General features: G+C 41.4%; 1 protein-coding gene across 1 annotated transcript in view; it reads left to right on the top strand.

Moving 5' to 3' along the window:
• Window positions 1-19068, top strand: part of CMSS1 (cms1 ribosomal small subunit homolog) — a 181869-nt gene that overhangs the window by 102500 nt on the left and 60301 nt on the right. The window lies entirely within an intron of this gene.

Raw genomic sequence — 19068 nt, 5'->3', positions numbered from 1 at the left:
ATTTTATGTAACGTTTTAACGTTTTCAGTTCCGATTCTTTGGAATAAGGTAGGCTAGAAATTTTACATGGCTAAATTTTAGTTCCTTTTTCTTAGAACTGATACATTGCAATAGATAACACATTTTAGAAATAACCAAAGGCTGTGGGGAAAAGCAAGAAGAAGGTATAATACAGTCCCAATTCCCTCCCACCCCCATGCTCACAGATACCAGTTCTTGGCTTCTGCTTCCAATATTATCTATTGCGTAATATTGCTATATTCCGAAAAAGATTCTTGAATTTTCTTAATTTGTTTTTAGATATACAGTGGTACCTCAGGTTAAGTACTTAATTCATTCCAGAGGTCCGTTCTTAACCTGAAACAGTTCTTAACCTGAAGCACCACTTTAGCTAATGGGGCCTCCCGCTGCTGCTGCGCCGCCGGAGCACGATTTCTGTTCTCATCCTGAAGCAAAGTTCTTAAACTGAAGCACTATTTCTGGGTTAGCGGAGTCTGTAACTTGAAGCGTATTTAACCTGAAGTGTATGTAACCCGAGGTACCACTGTATTTAGAATTGTTATAGTTTGGGAATGTGATTTTTTTGGAGTATTGTTTATCATTTCTATGGGTTGTAGGCTTCCTCAAGTGCAGTAACATAGATAGATAATATGCAAATTTAAAAAATGAAATGAAATGAAGATGGTGTTTGGCTACCACAGATCAGTGCAACACAACCAACAATACAATTGTGTTCCTGATACAAAGTGAGAGCTAAAAGCATGTGTCAAGTAAAAAACTAAACCTGGACTTATCCAACTGCAGACCACACATAAAATCATATTTATTGTAAGAGAACCAAGGGCAGTATCCAAATAAATAGTTCCACTAATGTGCTTGTACTTTGGACAGTTCATAATAACTTCCCCTCCCTCCTATTTTGCCATGCACCCTCCATGTCCCCTAAATCTGTTGAGTGTATTGTGTGTGTGTGTGTGTGTGTGTGCACGCCTCATGCTTTTATTTTATGTAAACATAAACTAACCTACACTGGTAGCAAGATTGTGACTCTATAGGCTTTTTTATTTTTATTAAAGACCGTTTTGTATATTTGAGGATATTTTGATTTGTCACAGTCTTAAAAATAAATTTCCTTAAAACAGTCTTAAAAAAGCAACATCCAGGTTATTTTGTAGCAAGTCGATGCCTTTATGTTCTCATTCTGTTCAACAAGAAATGGCAACCTTCCCTGTTGCTCCTGCCTTCCTAAGTAAGCTGTGTCAATGTTGTGACTGCTCGCTAGTTTTCACCAAACAAGGGTGGGCTGTTGCAGAAACTGTGTATGGCATTTAAAAGAGAAGTGTGAATGGCAGCCATTGGCATGGGAAGGATCGAGGAACCACAGATTGTTTTCTCGTTGGCGAGAGAATGCTCAAAGCAACATAAAGTTAATTGAAGAATTCCTTGACAGTGAAGTCAGACTCAAAATAAGCACTTGGGATCTGTACTTTTCTGAATGTGAATTATCTGTAAGCAGGAGTGAAGTTAAAAACAGTTTGAAAAGAACATGCTTTTAGCAAACATAACTGGCTTGTGTTATGAGCTGTCCCGTTTCAATTATTTGTCAAAATAATATGGACTGGCAGTAGGATCTCTAATTAGCTAAAGCTTGATTTATTGAGCTGGCCCCATGTAAACCATGATGTCATGCTGCGCTGCACAAAATTACAGCTCTGGTCTCACAGTTTAGGTAGTTATTTTTAACTTGGAATGCCCCAGTTTAGTACATCTTGGCTTTTTAGCTTCATGAACTTGCTGTGTTCTTTCTTCTTTCCTTTCATCAAAGCTTTATGTTGTACCATATTAAACCCGATAACAAAGTCCAGTGCAACAGTTTCCGAGTACCTCTTTGGGCTCTGGGTAACAAAATGATTAAAAAATGCATGATTAAAAACTGATAGTTTGAGGAAAGACGAATGCAAATGAATCTCTATATGCCAAGTGGTTGCATCATGATTACGTCTGTAAGTGCGCAACTGGGAGCTTTAAAAGCATGATGTAATACTTCAATGTTTCCTACGATTTATTTTTCTAAAATAAAGGCACGATCTAGCCAAGTGCTGAACACTTCACTTTCTTTCTGAAATGGAGAACTTGAGGTCAGTGAAGCTGAAGGTTGAAAGATTCAGAACAAAGAAAGTACTACTTTATGGAGTTTATAGTTAAACTTTGGAACTCACTCCCACAGGAGGCAGTAATGGTCACCAAATGGGATGGCTTCAAAAGAGGATGAGATAAATCCAGGGTAACTGAGACTATTAATGGCTTCTAGCCAGGTTGGCTATCCTTAGAGGTAGTATGTTTTTGAACACCACTGGAGGGGAGAATGCTTTTGTGCTGAAATCCTGTTTGCGGGTTTCCCACAGGCATCTGGGTGGCCACTGTGAGAACAGGAAGATGCAGTATTTGGGTCCTTTTATTATGTTCTTAGGGACATGGGTGGTGCTGTGGGTTAAACCACAGAGCCTAGGACTTGCCAATCAGAAGGTCGGCGGTTCAAATCCCCATGACGGGGTGAGCTCCCGTTGCTTGGTCCCTGCTCTTGCCAACCTAGCAGTTCGAAAGCACATCAAAGTGCAAGTAGATAAATAGGTACCGCTCCAGCGGGAAGGTAAACGGCATTTCCGTGCGCTGCTCTGGTTCGCCAGAAGCAGCTTAGTCATGCTGGCCATGTTACCTGGAAGCTGTACGCCGGCTCCCTCGGCCAATAAAGTGAGATGAGCGCCGCAACCCCAGAGTCGGCCACGACTGGACCTAATGGTCAGGGGTCCCTTTACCTTTATTATGTTCTTACGGAGAATATGGTATTTCAATAAATGAGCCCTGGTTCCTGACTTCCCAGTTACAGGACAAATTTGCCATATAACCTGGAGATGCTACTTAAAGCTATGCTTGTACTCTTTACCACTAAGGAGCTGTGGATAGTTGCTCAAGAGATGCACGAGCAAAAAAAAAAAGGGGGGGTGGATATTCATCCCGGTTAAAGAAACAAAACTGGAAAGTGTAAGTGGAAATGTAAGGAAAGAAGAATTGAGCAAGCAGTTTATAAGGCAGTCACTCCACTTCTGAAGACCATGCGGGCTCCTTTAATAGCTTTTGTGGAGGAAGACACTCACACCTATTTCAAGAGGAAAGAGATCTGTAACTGATTTTCACAGAGCTGTCCACCCTCAAGGGGAAGGGCTGTAGCTCAGTGGTAGAGCATATATGCCTTTTGTTCCAAAAGGTCACAGGTTCTAAACACTGCACAGTGCTGCTTCTTTCTAATTAATCTAGCTTGGAAGCATCTGCTGGCTGTTTGCTGTAATAAACATTGATTGATTGATTGATTGATTGAGCTTGGAAGCATTGATTGGAGATGATTCTGTGCATATGTGGTGAAATGGTATCTGGTTCGGAGGCTCTACTTGTGTGCTCCTGTGTGAGAGCAGTTAGCTTGGTGGGCACAAGGGAAGGGCCTTTTCAGTGGTGGAACTCACAGAGGCGAAAGCTATCAATTGCTACTCATCGTGATGGTTCTATGTAACCTCCAGTATCTGAGCAGTATGCCACTAAATACCAGTCACTGGTAAGTAACAGTGGAAGAGTGCTATTGTGCTCATGCCTTGTTTGTGGGCTTCTCCTAGGCATCTGGTTGGCCACTGTAGGAAGCAGAGGCCTGGATTAGATAGGCCTTTGGTCTGTTTCTGCAGGACTATTCGTCTGTAAACTCTTTTCCAGTTGTGATATTCCAAGGCGCATCACTAGGCCCTGAACGTATCTGCTCACTGCTGTTTTCTAACTGGGCTACTGTGTTTCTGGTGGTGTTTTGGGGTCTTACTGGGTTTGGTGTTGCCTTGATGTTATTTCTGGTTGCTCTTATTTTACCACTTTTATTGCCATGTGTTTTCTTTTAAAAAAATGATTAGAGATTATATATTGTCGTCTTATCGGTAGAAGCTGCCTTGGGAGAAATTGATCCTAAAGGACAGCTTATAAAAGCTTTAAATTGATAAATAAACGCTAATTGATGTAGGGGGCACTCCTGTTACCACTGAGGCTAGTAGTAACACAGAGACAGCAGTTGGGGAGTTGATGGAACTTTTAAGATACCAGGTTTACTCAGTAGAGGTCAAAGTCACCTCCATTGGCTGCGTATGGTTCCAGATAACAATTCATGCACGTGTCCAGAAGCTTTTATTGTGTTCATATTAATGGTCAGTAAATGAACTCCTGGAGCTCTAAATATGACCCGAGGCCTGTACTACTATGCCATGTCCCAGTCTGGGTCATTATGACATATGTAGCAAATTAGAGAGCTTAACACTGTGCTCTTATTTCCATATAAAATTTAGTTGAAGAGCTTGCTTTCTAGGAAGAGAGAGAAATTTCAGTTTTATGCACAGCAAGTATATTTTCGGATGCAAGAAGAAACACCAGCAGAAGCAGCTACAAAACAAGTAAACAGACAACAAGAAGCTAGAACCAAATCAATGGAAAGCATTATGGAATAAGTACGGTAGTTTTTCACCTCTGCTGGAAAGCACCAAGGCAGCAGTGATGGGGAGCCTATGATACTTAAGATATTAAACTCCAGACCCCATCAGCCAGCATGGCCAATGATCAGGCATGATGGGAGCCAATGCAACAACAGCTGTATGGCCACATGCTCCCTATACCTGCACCTAAGGGAAGAACAGCCCGAAACAGCTGTAGGGAGTTGTTTCCATGTCTCCTTCTTGCAGCCAATATTCAAACTAAGCTCAGCTTATAGAGCACTGACAAACCATGGGTTCAAAGCAAGAGTGATGGTTTATCTAAAAGATGTTGGTCCCAGACCATTAAAATCTTTAATAGGAGGCACCTATGGGCCTGGAAGAAAACAGGTAGTCAGAGCTAGTTCTGCAATACCCGTTAAATATATTGCCACTCTGAATCTGTCAGGAGCATGAGCAGCAGCATTCTCTACTGCCTGCAATTCGAGTTGCCTTTGGAAGCAGCCCGCTACATCAGTTGCAGAAATTTGTCCTAGAAGTCACAAGATCATGGAAATCTGTAGAAAGATTCATTCTCTCCAAATGGGGGTAGAGTATACTTAACAAGTACAGTTTGTCTATTTGGTAGATTTTTAATCCCTCTTTTAAACCAAAGTCCTCAAAACACATAACAACATTTACAAATAAATGTATAAATGAAGTTAATAAAAGATTCCGAGATGTTGTTGCTATCTGCCTTCCATGACTAGGACATCAGGCTCTAGGTGTCCTCAGGTGGGGAAATTGCTAAGCCAGGGACTGTCAACATGGTGCTATATGTTGTTGGACTCCAATTCCCACCAGTCCCAGCCAGCATACCCATTAGATAAGGATGCTGGGAGATGTAGTTCAACAGCTTCTGGAATGGCATCACATTAATGGCCTCGTGCCAACTCATCTATCACAGTTTCTGAATACCCCACCAAAACACAGGGATTCCTTGCAATTTTACACCCATTGGTCTGAGCTCAGCTCAAGCCTGTTGCTACCTCACATTCACCACAACCACCAGACCTGAGATAGCTGCTCCTGGATGCTTAGTGAAACATAGAGCTGGGTTTCATCAGAATATCTGGCTTTATATCATTTCATAACATTACAGAGGACAGCCTGCTGACTGAATAATGGGGGCGGGCGGGCGGGCGGTGGAACAAAAAACGATGTAGGAGACAACATAGAATTGAATATTGTGGAGGTGTGTATGGTTGGCTGTAGGAACACTCCACAATGCAACATTTTGTTGCACCTCTCTCTTGTAGGTATTAAATAGGACTGGTGATGACACCAAATCCTATGGCATGCTGCAAGACAGTTCCCAAGGGGTTGAACCAAGGAACCTAAGCATCTATATAGCACTTTCTCATATTTAAACTCCTTCATACATATTTATTTATTTCATAAAATGTATACATCACTTGATTGTAAAAACAACAACAAAGCAGTTTACAAAAAACAAAAAACTCGAGAAACAATCACAACCATACTTGAAAACATACAAAATTTAAAACCATCAGGTACTCCTTATAACAGCACAGTAAAGTAGATCAGAAATATTTGAGGTGTTGCTTTGTTGACTCCAAAGAAAGCGATAGAAGGTGATGCTTTTGCTAGATAAACCTCCATAGATGAAAATGCTTGCAAAACTACAGACTGAATGCTGTGAATCTAATATTTGTTGGGTAGCTTTGAATCGAGGCGAGTATACATCAGCCACATTAGTGATTATGAAAATAACAGCAAAATTCCAGTTTAATTGATGGGTACTTACGGTTTCTGACTCAAGATATAAATTAAATAATGGTTTCAAATAAGAATATAAAAGTTCTGTAATTTTAATTAATATAACATGTTGAAGAATTAATCAAAATTAGCAGCTATGCAGCTATTTAAGCTGCTTAAACAAAATTTACACCATATGTTTCTAGATGTTATATCAACTGCCTTGCAAACCACTGACATGTTTGTGTTCTTCCATATTAAAATACCAGTGTTACTAACTGGAACAATACATTGGTTTCTGGGGAGTGGGGGCTTTTAATATGTTGTGTGTTAGCCTGCAGAGAACAAAACCTGCAACATGTAAATGTAAAATTACATAAGGGGACGACAGAGGACGAGATGGTTGGACAGTGTTCTCGAAGCTACCAGCATGAGTTTGACCAACCTGCGGGAGGCAATGGAAGACAGGAGTGCCTGGCGTGCTCTGGTCCATGGGGTCACAAAAAGTTGGACACAACTGAATGTCTAAACAACAACAACAAAGCACATATAACTAGAGTTCACAAGAAGCAGATGTTAAGTTCAGCTCCTTTTATAGGATTAAAATCTTCCTGATGGTTTTTTTTAAAAAGTAAATTTTCTCTTTCTTGGATATTGATCACTTCACTGTGAGCCACCTCTTTACCTGAAGGAGTGCTGACCTGCTTAGCACTGCTTAACACTACACTAGGTTTAAATAGTGTGACAGTATGGGGAAATAAATGTGGAAGATGGAATGTAGGACGGGGCCTGGACATATCGGCCAATATCATGTTCTTAACTTCCTGACTATGGTCCCTGGTGCGAAGTAGCATTCCCAATTGTGCTGCCTCACTTATTTTACACTGCTTTTGTTAGATTGAAATATTACTCTGCATTCCTCAGAAAAACGACTAACTAGTGTAGCAGTTGGATGAAGTCATGGTAGTGACACTTGCTACCTTGAAGAGGAATTGCATTTTCCAGCAACAAAATCTTGCAATTTTATATTGATATTTTGTCAACATAAGCATAAGGGGTAATGAGGCTTTATTGTGTAATACAAAATATAAAAAGGAATAAAATGGATTTTTTTAAAGAAAAAAATATAGCTCTCTGTTTTTCTAAATCACAATACCTGCAATTACAAATCACAATACCTTCTGATCATGTGCCCAACATTAATGAAGATATCCACAGTTTACCATTATGTCCAAACTGGGAAATTGTGCTTTAAGCACTACTTACAAAGCCGTTTAAGAAACATGGTTCCTGGTTTATTAAGCCATAATACCTGTGTGCACAGAATGGTACAAAGAAAGTGTATTTGAAAGAGACTTGTTGGTAAGAATTTTGATGGGCAGAAAATAAACAGAACCAAGGTGCAATTGTATACATTTGCCCACTTCTGCAAGAGCTGGGGCTTACTAGAATGGTCTATGCCCAGAGAGTTACAGATCCTATATGTTTCCAGAATGCTTTGGGATATTTAGGTGGAGACATTAGAGATGATACTGTGCATTTCCACGTGGACTCCTTAAATTGTTGCTTGGCCTTGGCAATTGATAGCACTGCCCAGAGTGCCATCTTTTCGGTTTTGAGGAGATGGCTTGAACATAAATGATAGAAAATTAATGACCAAACCCTTTTGCAGGCACATGTGGTGGTGTCAATAGTAGCAGCAGAGAATATATTTTCCTTCTGCTACTTCTGTGTCAGCTAGATCACATCCTTCTCAGTTGTCCTGTTTTGTCCCAAAGAAGATACTCTAGAAGGTGAAATGACTGCACCTCCCCCCCCCTTGATCCTTTATTGATGAAGTTGCTTCAGTCTAGTCCCATTTAGTGGCAATTGCTAAGGCAAGCAATTTCTAGAGGAAACATTCTGTGCTGAACTTTTTCAATCTGGGTTCCAAACTAGTTTGGGGCCTACTACAAGAACAGAGCCAATCATGTGGGACTTTTTACTTGATCAGCATTCAGCCAGGAGAGAGTTGGAAGGTGCTGAATGGGTGTGAAAATCTCAGGTTTATGAGATTATACTGTTCATGTACACTCTAGAGTGGTGAGGGAACTCACCACTATGTGTGGAAGGGACCTAAGAAGAAGAGAACAACAATACAGTCATACCTTGGAAGTTGAACAGAATCCGTTCCGGAACTCTATTTGACTTCCAAAATGTTCAAAAACCAAAGCGTGGCTTCTGATTAGTTGCAGGAAGCTCCTGCAGCCAACCAGAAGCCACTGAAGCCCCGTCGGACGTTCGACTTCCAAAAGAATGTTCGAAAACCGGAACACTCACTTCTGGGTTTCCATCGTTTGGGAGCCGATTGGTTCAGGAGCCAAGGCATTTGAGATCTAAGGTTGTACCTTAGCATTTATTTCATCCCTCTAATTCAGGTCAGACAAGAGACTTTATTTTCCCTTGGTAACACACCTCAGTATCTTATTTTGCAACACTATATTTTAGAATAAGGTCAAGTCGAGAAATAGGAGCATCAGTCTTTCCCCAGGATCACTGTTGCTTTTTAGGCACCTGAAAACTGGAGTTTCGCCACTCTGTTCAGTAGTTCTTGACCTTGCTTCCTATTTGTTAAAGGTGGGCAGGGTTCTTGTAGCAGACTGTGAGTTTATCATTCAAAGGATTTGGCAAATTATATGCTCTGTATAAATATGCTTACAAAGTATTTGAAAAGGATTTGGTAATGGAAGATCTCTAGGGGAACCATACACAAATGTACCAAAAGGGTGCTGTCTACTCTGCCTTTTGTAGCGTGCTAGAAGGAAGAAGTTCCTAATATGGAAACGTTGATAACCATTACTGTAGCTGATTTAAAATAGGCACAGCCTCCATCTCAAGTGTGGGTGCTATATTGAGCCTGTGCTGTTAAACTTCTTGCCAGTTTAAATGTAAGCAAAAATTCATGGTTGGATATAACTAATCTTTCTTTTTGTTCATGAAGTATAACAGGTTTAGAAATGGTAACTTATTCATATGAAGAAATTGCTTCCAGGCTATAATTTTATATGCCAAGTTTCATTTAGGAATTGCATTTTATGGCCAAGTGATAAAGTATTGGAAAGCAGGCACATTCTTAATTGTAACAAACTAGTTGCTATAAGAGTATGAATGTAATTTAATGTCACTGGAACTAAATATTTACTCTTCAGTTTATTTAGATCAACTCTGTTCCTTTTTAAACTTCAAATTTCTCCATTCCATCTCTTTGTCAACTGGCGAAGTCTCCCCTAACTCATAATCTTGGTATCTGTGATGTTAAAGAAACCAGAGTGTGAGGTCGAAATTTCCATTGCATAGCTAGACAGGAATTTGAAAGGAATAATGCCAAAATCATTTAAACAATGAATTTATAGGAAAGATGACTCAATCGTCAATTCCAATTCTGGAGAACAGAATTAGTTGTATAATTTTGGCTGTACAGATTCCTCTTCATATGATGAGCAGGGGTGAAACAGGGTGAATACTTTTACACTGATTGTGTCTCTCTCTTTAACTTTTCAAGCAGAACAGAAATGAAACACATTTTTGTGTGTTCAGTGCACAGAAGAACTACCCTCTCAGCTTCTTTCGTGCTTTCCCTAAAAAGGAATACTCAGATTACAGCAACATTGCCGGTCTTGCGTGTGTTTTTCTGCTGATGGATGCATCAGATTTGTACAGAAGGTGGAAAACAGAACTCTTGCTGCATCTCACATTCATACCTTCTAAGGTAAAGGAGAGATGTGTCTACTTTAGATGGGGCTTAGAGCTCCACATTGTTGGTGGGGGCAGGGGCTCCTTCCACAAAAAATTGACGGATATTGGGAAACTGAATGCCCCTCCTCTTTCAAGTTTCTCCCAGGCTCCCTGCCCCCTTTCTCGTTTCCTCAGAGTGTCTTGCCCTTCTCTCTTGCCCACTTCTGTTTGGAACCCCACTGATTTTCTTTTGATTTTTTTGCCAGAATCCTTTAATCTTTGCTAGTAGATTTGGTAGTGAAAAGAAAGGAAGACATTTACCTGTCATGAATCGTACCCAAATTACACTTTTAGCTTATTACAAACTCCTGTGCTAACACAGCAATATCTGACATATCCACACATCTGAGAAATTAACTTATCCAGCTTTTGTCCAGATCTTATACTCAAGGATGGCCAGGTGTTAAGACACTGCTTGGAATCCCATGGGGTTTACAGCACAATGGAGAAAAAATTCCTAGCTCTGCATATTGGGGTGAAAGAGTCAGGTTTTTGTCCAGTTGGTGAGAAGTGGGGAAGAGGGTTATGCACTCTGTCTCCGGGGTTCGAGTGCCTCATTCACTAATCAAAATACAATCCCCAACTAGGGAACTTTGTTATCTTTGTGCTACCCTGAGGAAAGATATATCAAATTTGTCAGTATGCAGAAGACCACTTGAATTAACTTCTGTGAATTGGGTCTGCCAAGTAGTTTAAATACTTAAGTGCCAACAGTAAAGCTCTTAGGTCTCTACCTAAGAATTAGACAGGTGTTCAAACTTCCTAATTATGTTTGTCCCACCCCTAGAAAGAGGCATTTAGAAATTTCTGAACCTGAAAGTTCTCTTTAGACAATGTGGCTAATAACCATTCATAGACTTACCTTACTGGGGGAGGGGTTGTTCGTCAAAGATGCAGTGTTTAATAGATTCCTATACTATGTCCTTATTTGCTTAGCAGTAAATCTTATTGAGTTCAGCAGGATTTAATTATATGTGTAGGACTTTGAATTTAAACTTCTGGAGACAAGATTGACACCTCCTTTTATTAAAAGTAGAGGCAATTGTTAAGAGCTACATCCTGTTTACTACTCAAAAAGTGGGGCACCAACACATTTTTAAACATGTCTTCATTAGTAAATAAAAAAATACTTGTCTGAAGAAAGCCTAAACACACACACACCCCAATTCAAAATGCATAAAACCAGGCACAACAATAACCTGCAGCCAAATCATAAGGTATGCACAACATTTAGAAACTTTGTAATACATTATGGAATTATATTCAAGAGTATGTCTAGTGTGCATTGTTTTATGCAAGCTATCAGGTATACCTGATGCCTCTAAACTCAAAATAATCTCATGGGAGACCATGCCTCCTGTGGGACCAAGTGCTGCACGAAGAAGTACAGACTTCCCCCCATCCGCACTTATGTGAGGGTTGCATTCTGGGCCCTGCAGACATAAGTGAAAATCACATAAATGGGGAGCACCCTCTAAAAAGCCTCTAAAGGTCCATTTTCCCCTGCTCTCCAGCTCTCTGTTCAACTAGAACTGAAGCCCTGGGACCAGCTAGAAGACCCTCAAAAGTGGTGGCAGCTGCTGTGCTCTGCGTACATCAGTTGCTAGGCAGGGAGGCTGAGCAGCCTAAACAAAGACCCACTGCACCTCCAGTCTCTTTGGGAATTGCTTTGCCCACTGCCATTTCCTGGTATTTATTTCCCGGTGCCGTGTGTCTATCACAGTAGCGCACAGTTGCGTGTAAGTGGGAGGACGCCTATCCTTTCTTTTATCTGTCCTGAATCTTCCAACGTTCAGTGTCATTGGATGTCCATGAATTCTAGTGTTATAGAAGGGGGAGATATAAATAATTTTGATTTCAGGCATCTCTTTGCTATAAACAGCACGTGCCCCAGATTAAAGTTATCTGAAGTTTGCCACAAGGAGCTATGAGATATGTCTCTCTGTTCCTTCCTTTCTCCAGAAATGGACAAATATCTGCAATTACAGCCTAAGCCTAAAAATAATGTTTTCATTTTATTTGAAATTGTGTTTATTATAATAGTGTGGGTGTCTCCCTGGCAAAGCCTTGTTGCCAATGAAATCCCAGATCCCAGGGCTTTCATGTGATACGAGCTTCCATGGCAAATTTGTATTTGGATTGCTGCAGGAAGTGCTTTTTCCTGGGGGGGGGGGTGCAGCGGTATGCATACCCCTAAATATTTTGTGAATCTAAGTTTGGCCTCATTGAGGGGCAGTATTTCAATATGAGTAGGAAAATGAGAGTACCCTGATCTTGATTATCTTCCCTCCATGTTTAGATGTGGAAAAACTCCTTATTTATGCCACATGCAATCGCGCATGTCTAGTTTGGCCCTCTGTTTTGTTGGATGACCCTGAGTTTCAGTGTTGTGGAACATGTTCACTATCATGTTCCTCTCTTATGTTTAGAGGGGTGGGGGCTCAAAAAACCCCCCACAAACCTAAAAAATCCCCACATGTTTTCACTTTTCCTCATAGGGTAAGTGTGTCAGGCCCTTGATCCAGGATTATTTTCCATTTCTGAGGTCTGTTATATCCTTTTAAGATGGGACAGCCAGAACTGTATGCAACATTCCAAAGGTGGCTGCACCATGGACTTAAAATTAGACTGTAGTTTTCCCAGAGTCCTGTCTTCAAATAGTCCAAGAAATTCAGCGTCCACTATAAACGTGCTAAGCTAGTCTACAGTAGGCAGGTTACATAACTGTTCTAATTCCACTGGCTTGGAAGGGAGGTTGCAGTGTGCTGTCATTATGTATGTGAACCAACTGTGTCCTTGGCTGGAGTCTAAAATAAGCCAGTTTGGTCCAAAAAGATCTTGTTAGAAAACATTGTTCCGTCAAAAGGGAAGTGGTGTGGTGGTGTGGAGTGGGAATCTGGACAGAGTTGGATTTGCTGTTTTTATGTTCTTGAAAGGCATGGAGACATTATGGTGATAAATGAAGTATTAAAATTAAATCTGAGATAGACAGAGCCCCTCATGAGAATTTCTGTGGTGTATGTATATGTTTGTATGACGAGTTTTCTCTTCAACCATAACCTTATTTGAACAAATATTTCTTTGCTTTCTTTATTGATGTCTTGGTAAGCATTTAATATTTTAAAATGGAATTTAATCCTCAAATAAATCAAAGCGGCTCTAGGATAAACGTTGAAATCATATATATATATATATATATATATGCTTTCGTAGATTTTCACGGGTATAGGAATGCAGGTTTTGGTGTCTTCGGGTGTCTTCCCGTGTAAGAGTCGGGGTGTCTGTGCGACGTTTCGACGAGGTCTCACTCGTCATCTTCAGGCTGGTGCTTTCGGCTTGCAGGTTTTGGTGTCTTCGGGTGTCTTCCCGTGTAAGAGTCGGGGTGTCTGTGCGACGTTTCGACGAGGTCTCACTCGTCATCTTCAGGCTGGTGCTTTCGGCTAGTAACAAGAAGCCGAAAGCACCAGCCTGAAGATGACGAGTGAGACCTCGTCGAAACGTCGCACAGACACCCCGACTCTTACACGGGAAGACACCCGAAGACACCAAAACCTGCATATATATATATATATATATAAACAGTGAGTTAGTATAAATTACTGGGAACATGTATTATTTCTAAGATGTATGTACATTTTGAGTCATCTTCTTGTTCACGATGGATTTTTGTTTTTGTTTCGCTAAATGTTTGATATTGTGTATTATGAGCGGTTGCTATGGCAGTGGTGGGACAGCTTCCCCCACATTGCAATGTTATGTTACAGTGACGTTGGTATAATTTTAGTAATTTTAATCCCACAGACAAACCGCTTTAAATACTGTGGTCTTTTTTCTTTTAGTTTATTGTAGAGTGATTTGAAAGTCAGCTGAATGATTCAGCAGCAGCTGACAAGGCAACATCCATGCAAAGTTGATGAGATTCTGGCCTCAGTCAGTCTTGAGGATGTTTGTTGTCAACATATCTAACTGAGCAGTGGGAATCTTTTTAGAATTAAGACATTTAAGTTGGTCCAGGCTTCGTACTTATGAAAATATTGAACTTCAGCTTAACTTTTCCTTAATATCAACCCACTTCCTTTTATTTTCTGCTGTTTATAAACCGTGTCACAATAATAAAATCAGTTTTCTAGGCCCAGGCCTGAAGCAGAGCCCAAGTGCTATTTCCTACTCCGTACAAAATAAGGCTAACACTTTAAAGTCCTCCTGCACCATTCAAAGATAAATTCCTGACTAGTGGGGTGCCACAGGGTTCTGTCTTGGGCCCGGTCTTATTCAACATCTTTATCAACGACTTGGATGATGGACTCAAGGGCATCCTGATCAAATTTGCAGATGACACCAAACTGGGAGGGGTGGCTAACACCCCAGAGGACAGGATCACACTTCAAAACGACCTTGACAGATTAGAGAACTGGGCCAAAACAAACAAAATGAATTTTAACAGGGAGAAATGTAAAGTATTGCACTTGGGCAAAAAAAATGAGAGGCACAAATACAAGATGGGTGACACCTGGCTTGAGAGCAGTACATGTGAAAAGGATCTAGGAGTCTTGGTTGACCACAAACTTGACATGAGCCAACAGTGTGACGCGGCAGCTAAAAAAGCCAATGCAATTCTGGGCTGCATCAATAGGAGTATAGCATCTAGATCAAGGGAAGTAATAGTGCCACTGTATTCTGCTCTGGTCAGACCACACCTGGAGTACTGTGTCCAGTTCTGGGCACCACAATTCAAGAAGGACACGGACAAACTGGAACGTGTCCAGAGGAGGGCAACCAAAATGGTCAAAGGCCTGGAAACGATGCCTTATGAGGAACGGCTAAGGGAGCTGGGCATGTTTAGCCTGGAGAAGAGGAGGTTAAGGGGTGATATGATAGCCATGTTCAAATATATAAAAGGATGTCACATAGAGGAGGGAGAAAGGTTGTTTTCTGCTGCTCCAGAGAAGCGGACACGGAGCAATGGAGCCAAACTACAAGAAAGAAGATTCCACCTAAACATTAGGAAGAACTTCCTGACAGTAAGAGCTGTTTGACAGTGGAATTTGCTGCCAAGGAATGTGGTGGAGTCTCCTACTTTGGAGGTCTTTAAGCAGAGGCTTGACAACCATATGTCAGGAGTGCTCTGATGGTGTTTCCTGCTCGGCAGGGGGTTGGACTCGATGGCCCTTGTGGTCTCTTCCAATTCTATGATTCTATGATTCTATCTATTTCTCCCTCATGGTGCCACCTGAAGTCACTTGCCTCACTCTGCCAGGTGATTAAGGGAAGGAACTCAAAGTGGCAAGATGATGCCAGAATTTAGTTTCCTGGCAGGGGGTTCATATCATATCCCCTCCCCAATAAGACCTGTGTCAGAAGGGATCACAGGGTCATGCACCGCAGCCACATATTCTGCCATCTGCACATTGGCTGATGTGGGAAAGGAGAGGGAAACGTGGGCCAATTAATGTAGAACACCTTTGCACATTGGTTAAGTGTGTGGATGGTAGGAGTATGTGATGTAGGGGGGTCAAAATTTGGCATCAGTGGCTGCATTGACAGCAGGGCTAGTCTACAGGGCCTACCTAGCAGTTCGAAAGCATGCCACTGTGGTGGGAAGGTAAACGGTGTTTCTGTGTGCTATGGCTTCTGTCACAGTGTCCTGTTGCACCAGAAACGGTTTAGTCATGCTGGCCACGTGACCCGGAAAGCTGTCTGTGGACAAACACTGGCTTCCTTGGCCTGAAAGCGAGATGAGCGCTGCAACCCCATAGTCATCTTTGACTGGACTTAACCATCCAGGTGTCCTTTACAGGACCACATGCTTCCATATCATATACGTATTTTTCTAGTGTTTGGGGTTTATGTTTGGTCCCCATAGTATGATTAAAGTTGGAGCACTGTGTTAGATAGGGACAAAAGAAAGGGACAAGAGTCACCAGGGCTGCAAGAATTGGACAGCCTGGGACTGTGGGGATAGGACAAGAGGAATGGCTAAAATTCAGACAAGTGAGCAGAAGCTAGACATGGTATCAAGGCAGGCACAACTGACGCGTTAGAGAGTTCCTGAAAGAAGAGGATTCTGGCAGCTAGGAAAGAATTTATCCAGGTATTTACAGGAAAGACTGAATAATCAACAAAGATGGAAAATGGTGACAAATTGGTTTCAAGTTTGAGACAGAGAAAGCAGTTCCAATTTTTAATTTAAGGTGTCTTGTTCCCTTGTTACATTTTTTACAAGCAGGGTACCATTCCTAAGAATGGAGTGGACTACAGGAACCTTGATGGTACCTTCCAAATACTATTGGCCTATTTTTAGTGAGTGTTCCATATGGAATCATTCTCTAGTGTCCCTAGACACTAGAATATACCACAACAAGAATTATTGCAGCAACAACACTCTTGCTATTTGTTTTTCTTGGTGTCAATCCATGTCCTTTTTGGCCTAAATTTTGTCCACTCATAGATTAGCCCGTTGCTTTGTAAACAAAACAAAACAAAACAAAACAAAAACCAACCAATAAGATACCAACAGAAGGTATCTATGCTTTAATGAGCATTTCTTTAATGACTCCTAAATAGGTGAAGTGTCAAATCCTATACAGACGTTCTTTTCCATATGCAGAATACTTAGTTTTTCATAAGGCGCTCCAGCAAAGTGATGTTCCTGTTACACTTGTGAACCTCTTTTTTTCCTGTCAAGATTCCTACCGTATAGACTTTTCCTCTGTGATGCTTTTATTTTGTTTTATTTAAAAATACAATGGAAAACAAGACATTTGATGTGGAAATGTACTATTTTGAAAAAAGCATGGTTATGGGGAAATACATTCTTGATTAGTCATCAAGGTTGGCTTGGGGTCCTGTGGTTTAAAATAGATTATTTCCTGAAAAACAGTATTTCTCCTTGGCCTTTAGATGTGTTTACAGTCACTGCACAGTCATTTTTCATTCGTATTGATTTTCCACAACATTCCTTTAGTTTGGCTAGTGTATGGTGGTGGATTTTTCCTGTCAACAAAGAATTATTGCTGTTTGAGAATTTCTGAGTTATCTTTTGTCTTCATGTCATATCACCACTTGATTTGTTTGCTCTGGGCACTGCGATAATCAGATACGGAGTGAAGTGGGTTTGTCTTTCTTAGGTAAAGGGACCCCTGACCGTTAAGTCCAGTTGCGAACGACTCTGGGATTGCGGTGCTCATCTCGCTCTATAGCATTACTAAGCCGCTTCTGGTGAACCAAAGCAGCACACGGAAACGCCATTTACCTTCCTGCCGGAGTGGTACCTATTTATCTACTTGCACTTTGACATGCTTTCGAACTGCTAGGTGGGCAGGAGCTGGGACTGAGCACGGGAGCTCACCCCATTGCGGGGATTCGAACCGCCGACCTTCTGATCAGCAAGCCCTAGGCTCTGTGTTTCAAAATTCCTTAATTTTGTATGGTCTGAGGAGGGGGCTGCTCAGAAGTTACTCTCCCCTTTCTTTTAATTTTCACTTCTCAATTAGTCCTTGTTAACCTCTTCCTTTTGGCTCCTTTTGTTTGCCCTCCAGTACAAGACTAATGCCAGATTCAGGCCATCCATTTAAAGCACTATGCTATGCCTTTAAACAATCATGGCTTCCCTCAAAGAATTCTGGATGCTGTAGACTGTGAAGCAGGGGTGCCAACTTGAATAAAATAGGGTAAGCCCTGCCCTGCGTAATTGATCAAATGATGTGGTGCATGAACACCATTTGAATGGCAATATCCATCAACTTTGGTGGGTGGGGCTGAAGACCCATTGGCCCAAAAGAGTTGGCTCCTATACTATGAGGGGTGATAATAGTTGTTAGGAGACCCTTATTCCCCTCCCAGAACTATAGTTCTCAGAGTTTCCTGTGAAGAGGGATTGGTTGATATATACCGTATATACACGTGTATAAGCCGACGTTTTCAGCACATTTTTAATGCTGGAAAAGCCCCCCCCCCATGGCTTATACTCGAGTGAGGGTCCTACTGAGCGCATTTCCAGCAGCCCCCTCGCCCAGGCTGTTGTCGGCGGAGGAGGAGGAACGAGCAGCCCGAAAGCAGCCCCTTTGGGCTGCTTGTTCTTCCTCTGCCGCCACCAGCCTCGCCTCTCGACAGCACTCTAGGTAGACAGAGGGTCGGGAGGGGCTGGGGAGAGAGAGAAGCCCCCTCTGCCATGTGCGCATGTGTGCGCGCACACGCACTCTGGCCCACTAGAAGGTTTGTGGTGTGGCAAACTGGCTTATATTCGAGTCAATAAGTTTTCCCAGTTTTTTGTGGTAAAATTAGGTTCTTCGGCTTATATTCGGGTCGACTTATACTCGAATATATATGGTAATTATATATTCCACCAGTTTGCTTTCCATGCCTGTCCTTTTCTTTCATCTACGTGCATTTTCTCCCCTTGTTAATTTATGATGCTACCTTTTTTTCACAGATAGCATTTTCTTCAATTTAATTCCCCTCCCCCAAACTGTCTTCTTTATGCCTCTAATTTTAGGATAGTTTTTCTTTGCCTCCCCACTCCTAGCCCTAAAACACACACACACACACACGAGAGAGAGAGAGAGAGAGAGAGAGAGAGAGAGAGAGAGAGATCGTTCTGTTATTTTCTCAGTCGTCTCCCTTCCCTTTTTTCCTTTTTCCCTCTCTAGGAACTTTTGAAAGGATAGCCTGTGATGTCCATGTGCAAGTGAAGGTGATTTTATATTCCTTTGTAAAGCTGCTCCTTTATTACTTAAAGGTGGCAGGGTCAACTTCTAAAGACATATCAAAGGAATAAAAATACTAAAATTATTTGTGGCTTGAAAATTCCTGTTTGATTCAGCTCTTGCTTTTAAAAGAATTCCATCTATATACATGGATTGTGTTTGGAATTAAGTTTGTTATACAGTACTGTGGTGTTTTTGTGGGGGGAAGAGTCATGTGACATGTTTACCAGTGCCATATTTATTGTGGCATAAGCCTTTATGGGACAGAGCCCTTGTTTTTGGATGCATGTGGCAAATGATGAATCTTTTGCCACCAT

Source organism: Podarcis vaucheri (genome assembly GCF_965113315.1).
Source record: "Podarcis vaucheri genome assembly, chromosome: 4".
In the NCBI taxonomy this organism is placed as follows: domain Eukaryota; kingdom Metazoa; phylum Chordata; class Lepidosauria; order Squamata; family Lacertidae; genus Podarcis; species Podarcis vaucheri.
Note: the sequence above shows the minus strand (reverse complement) of the source record. Positions and strands in the feature narration are given on the sequence as shown.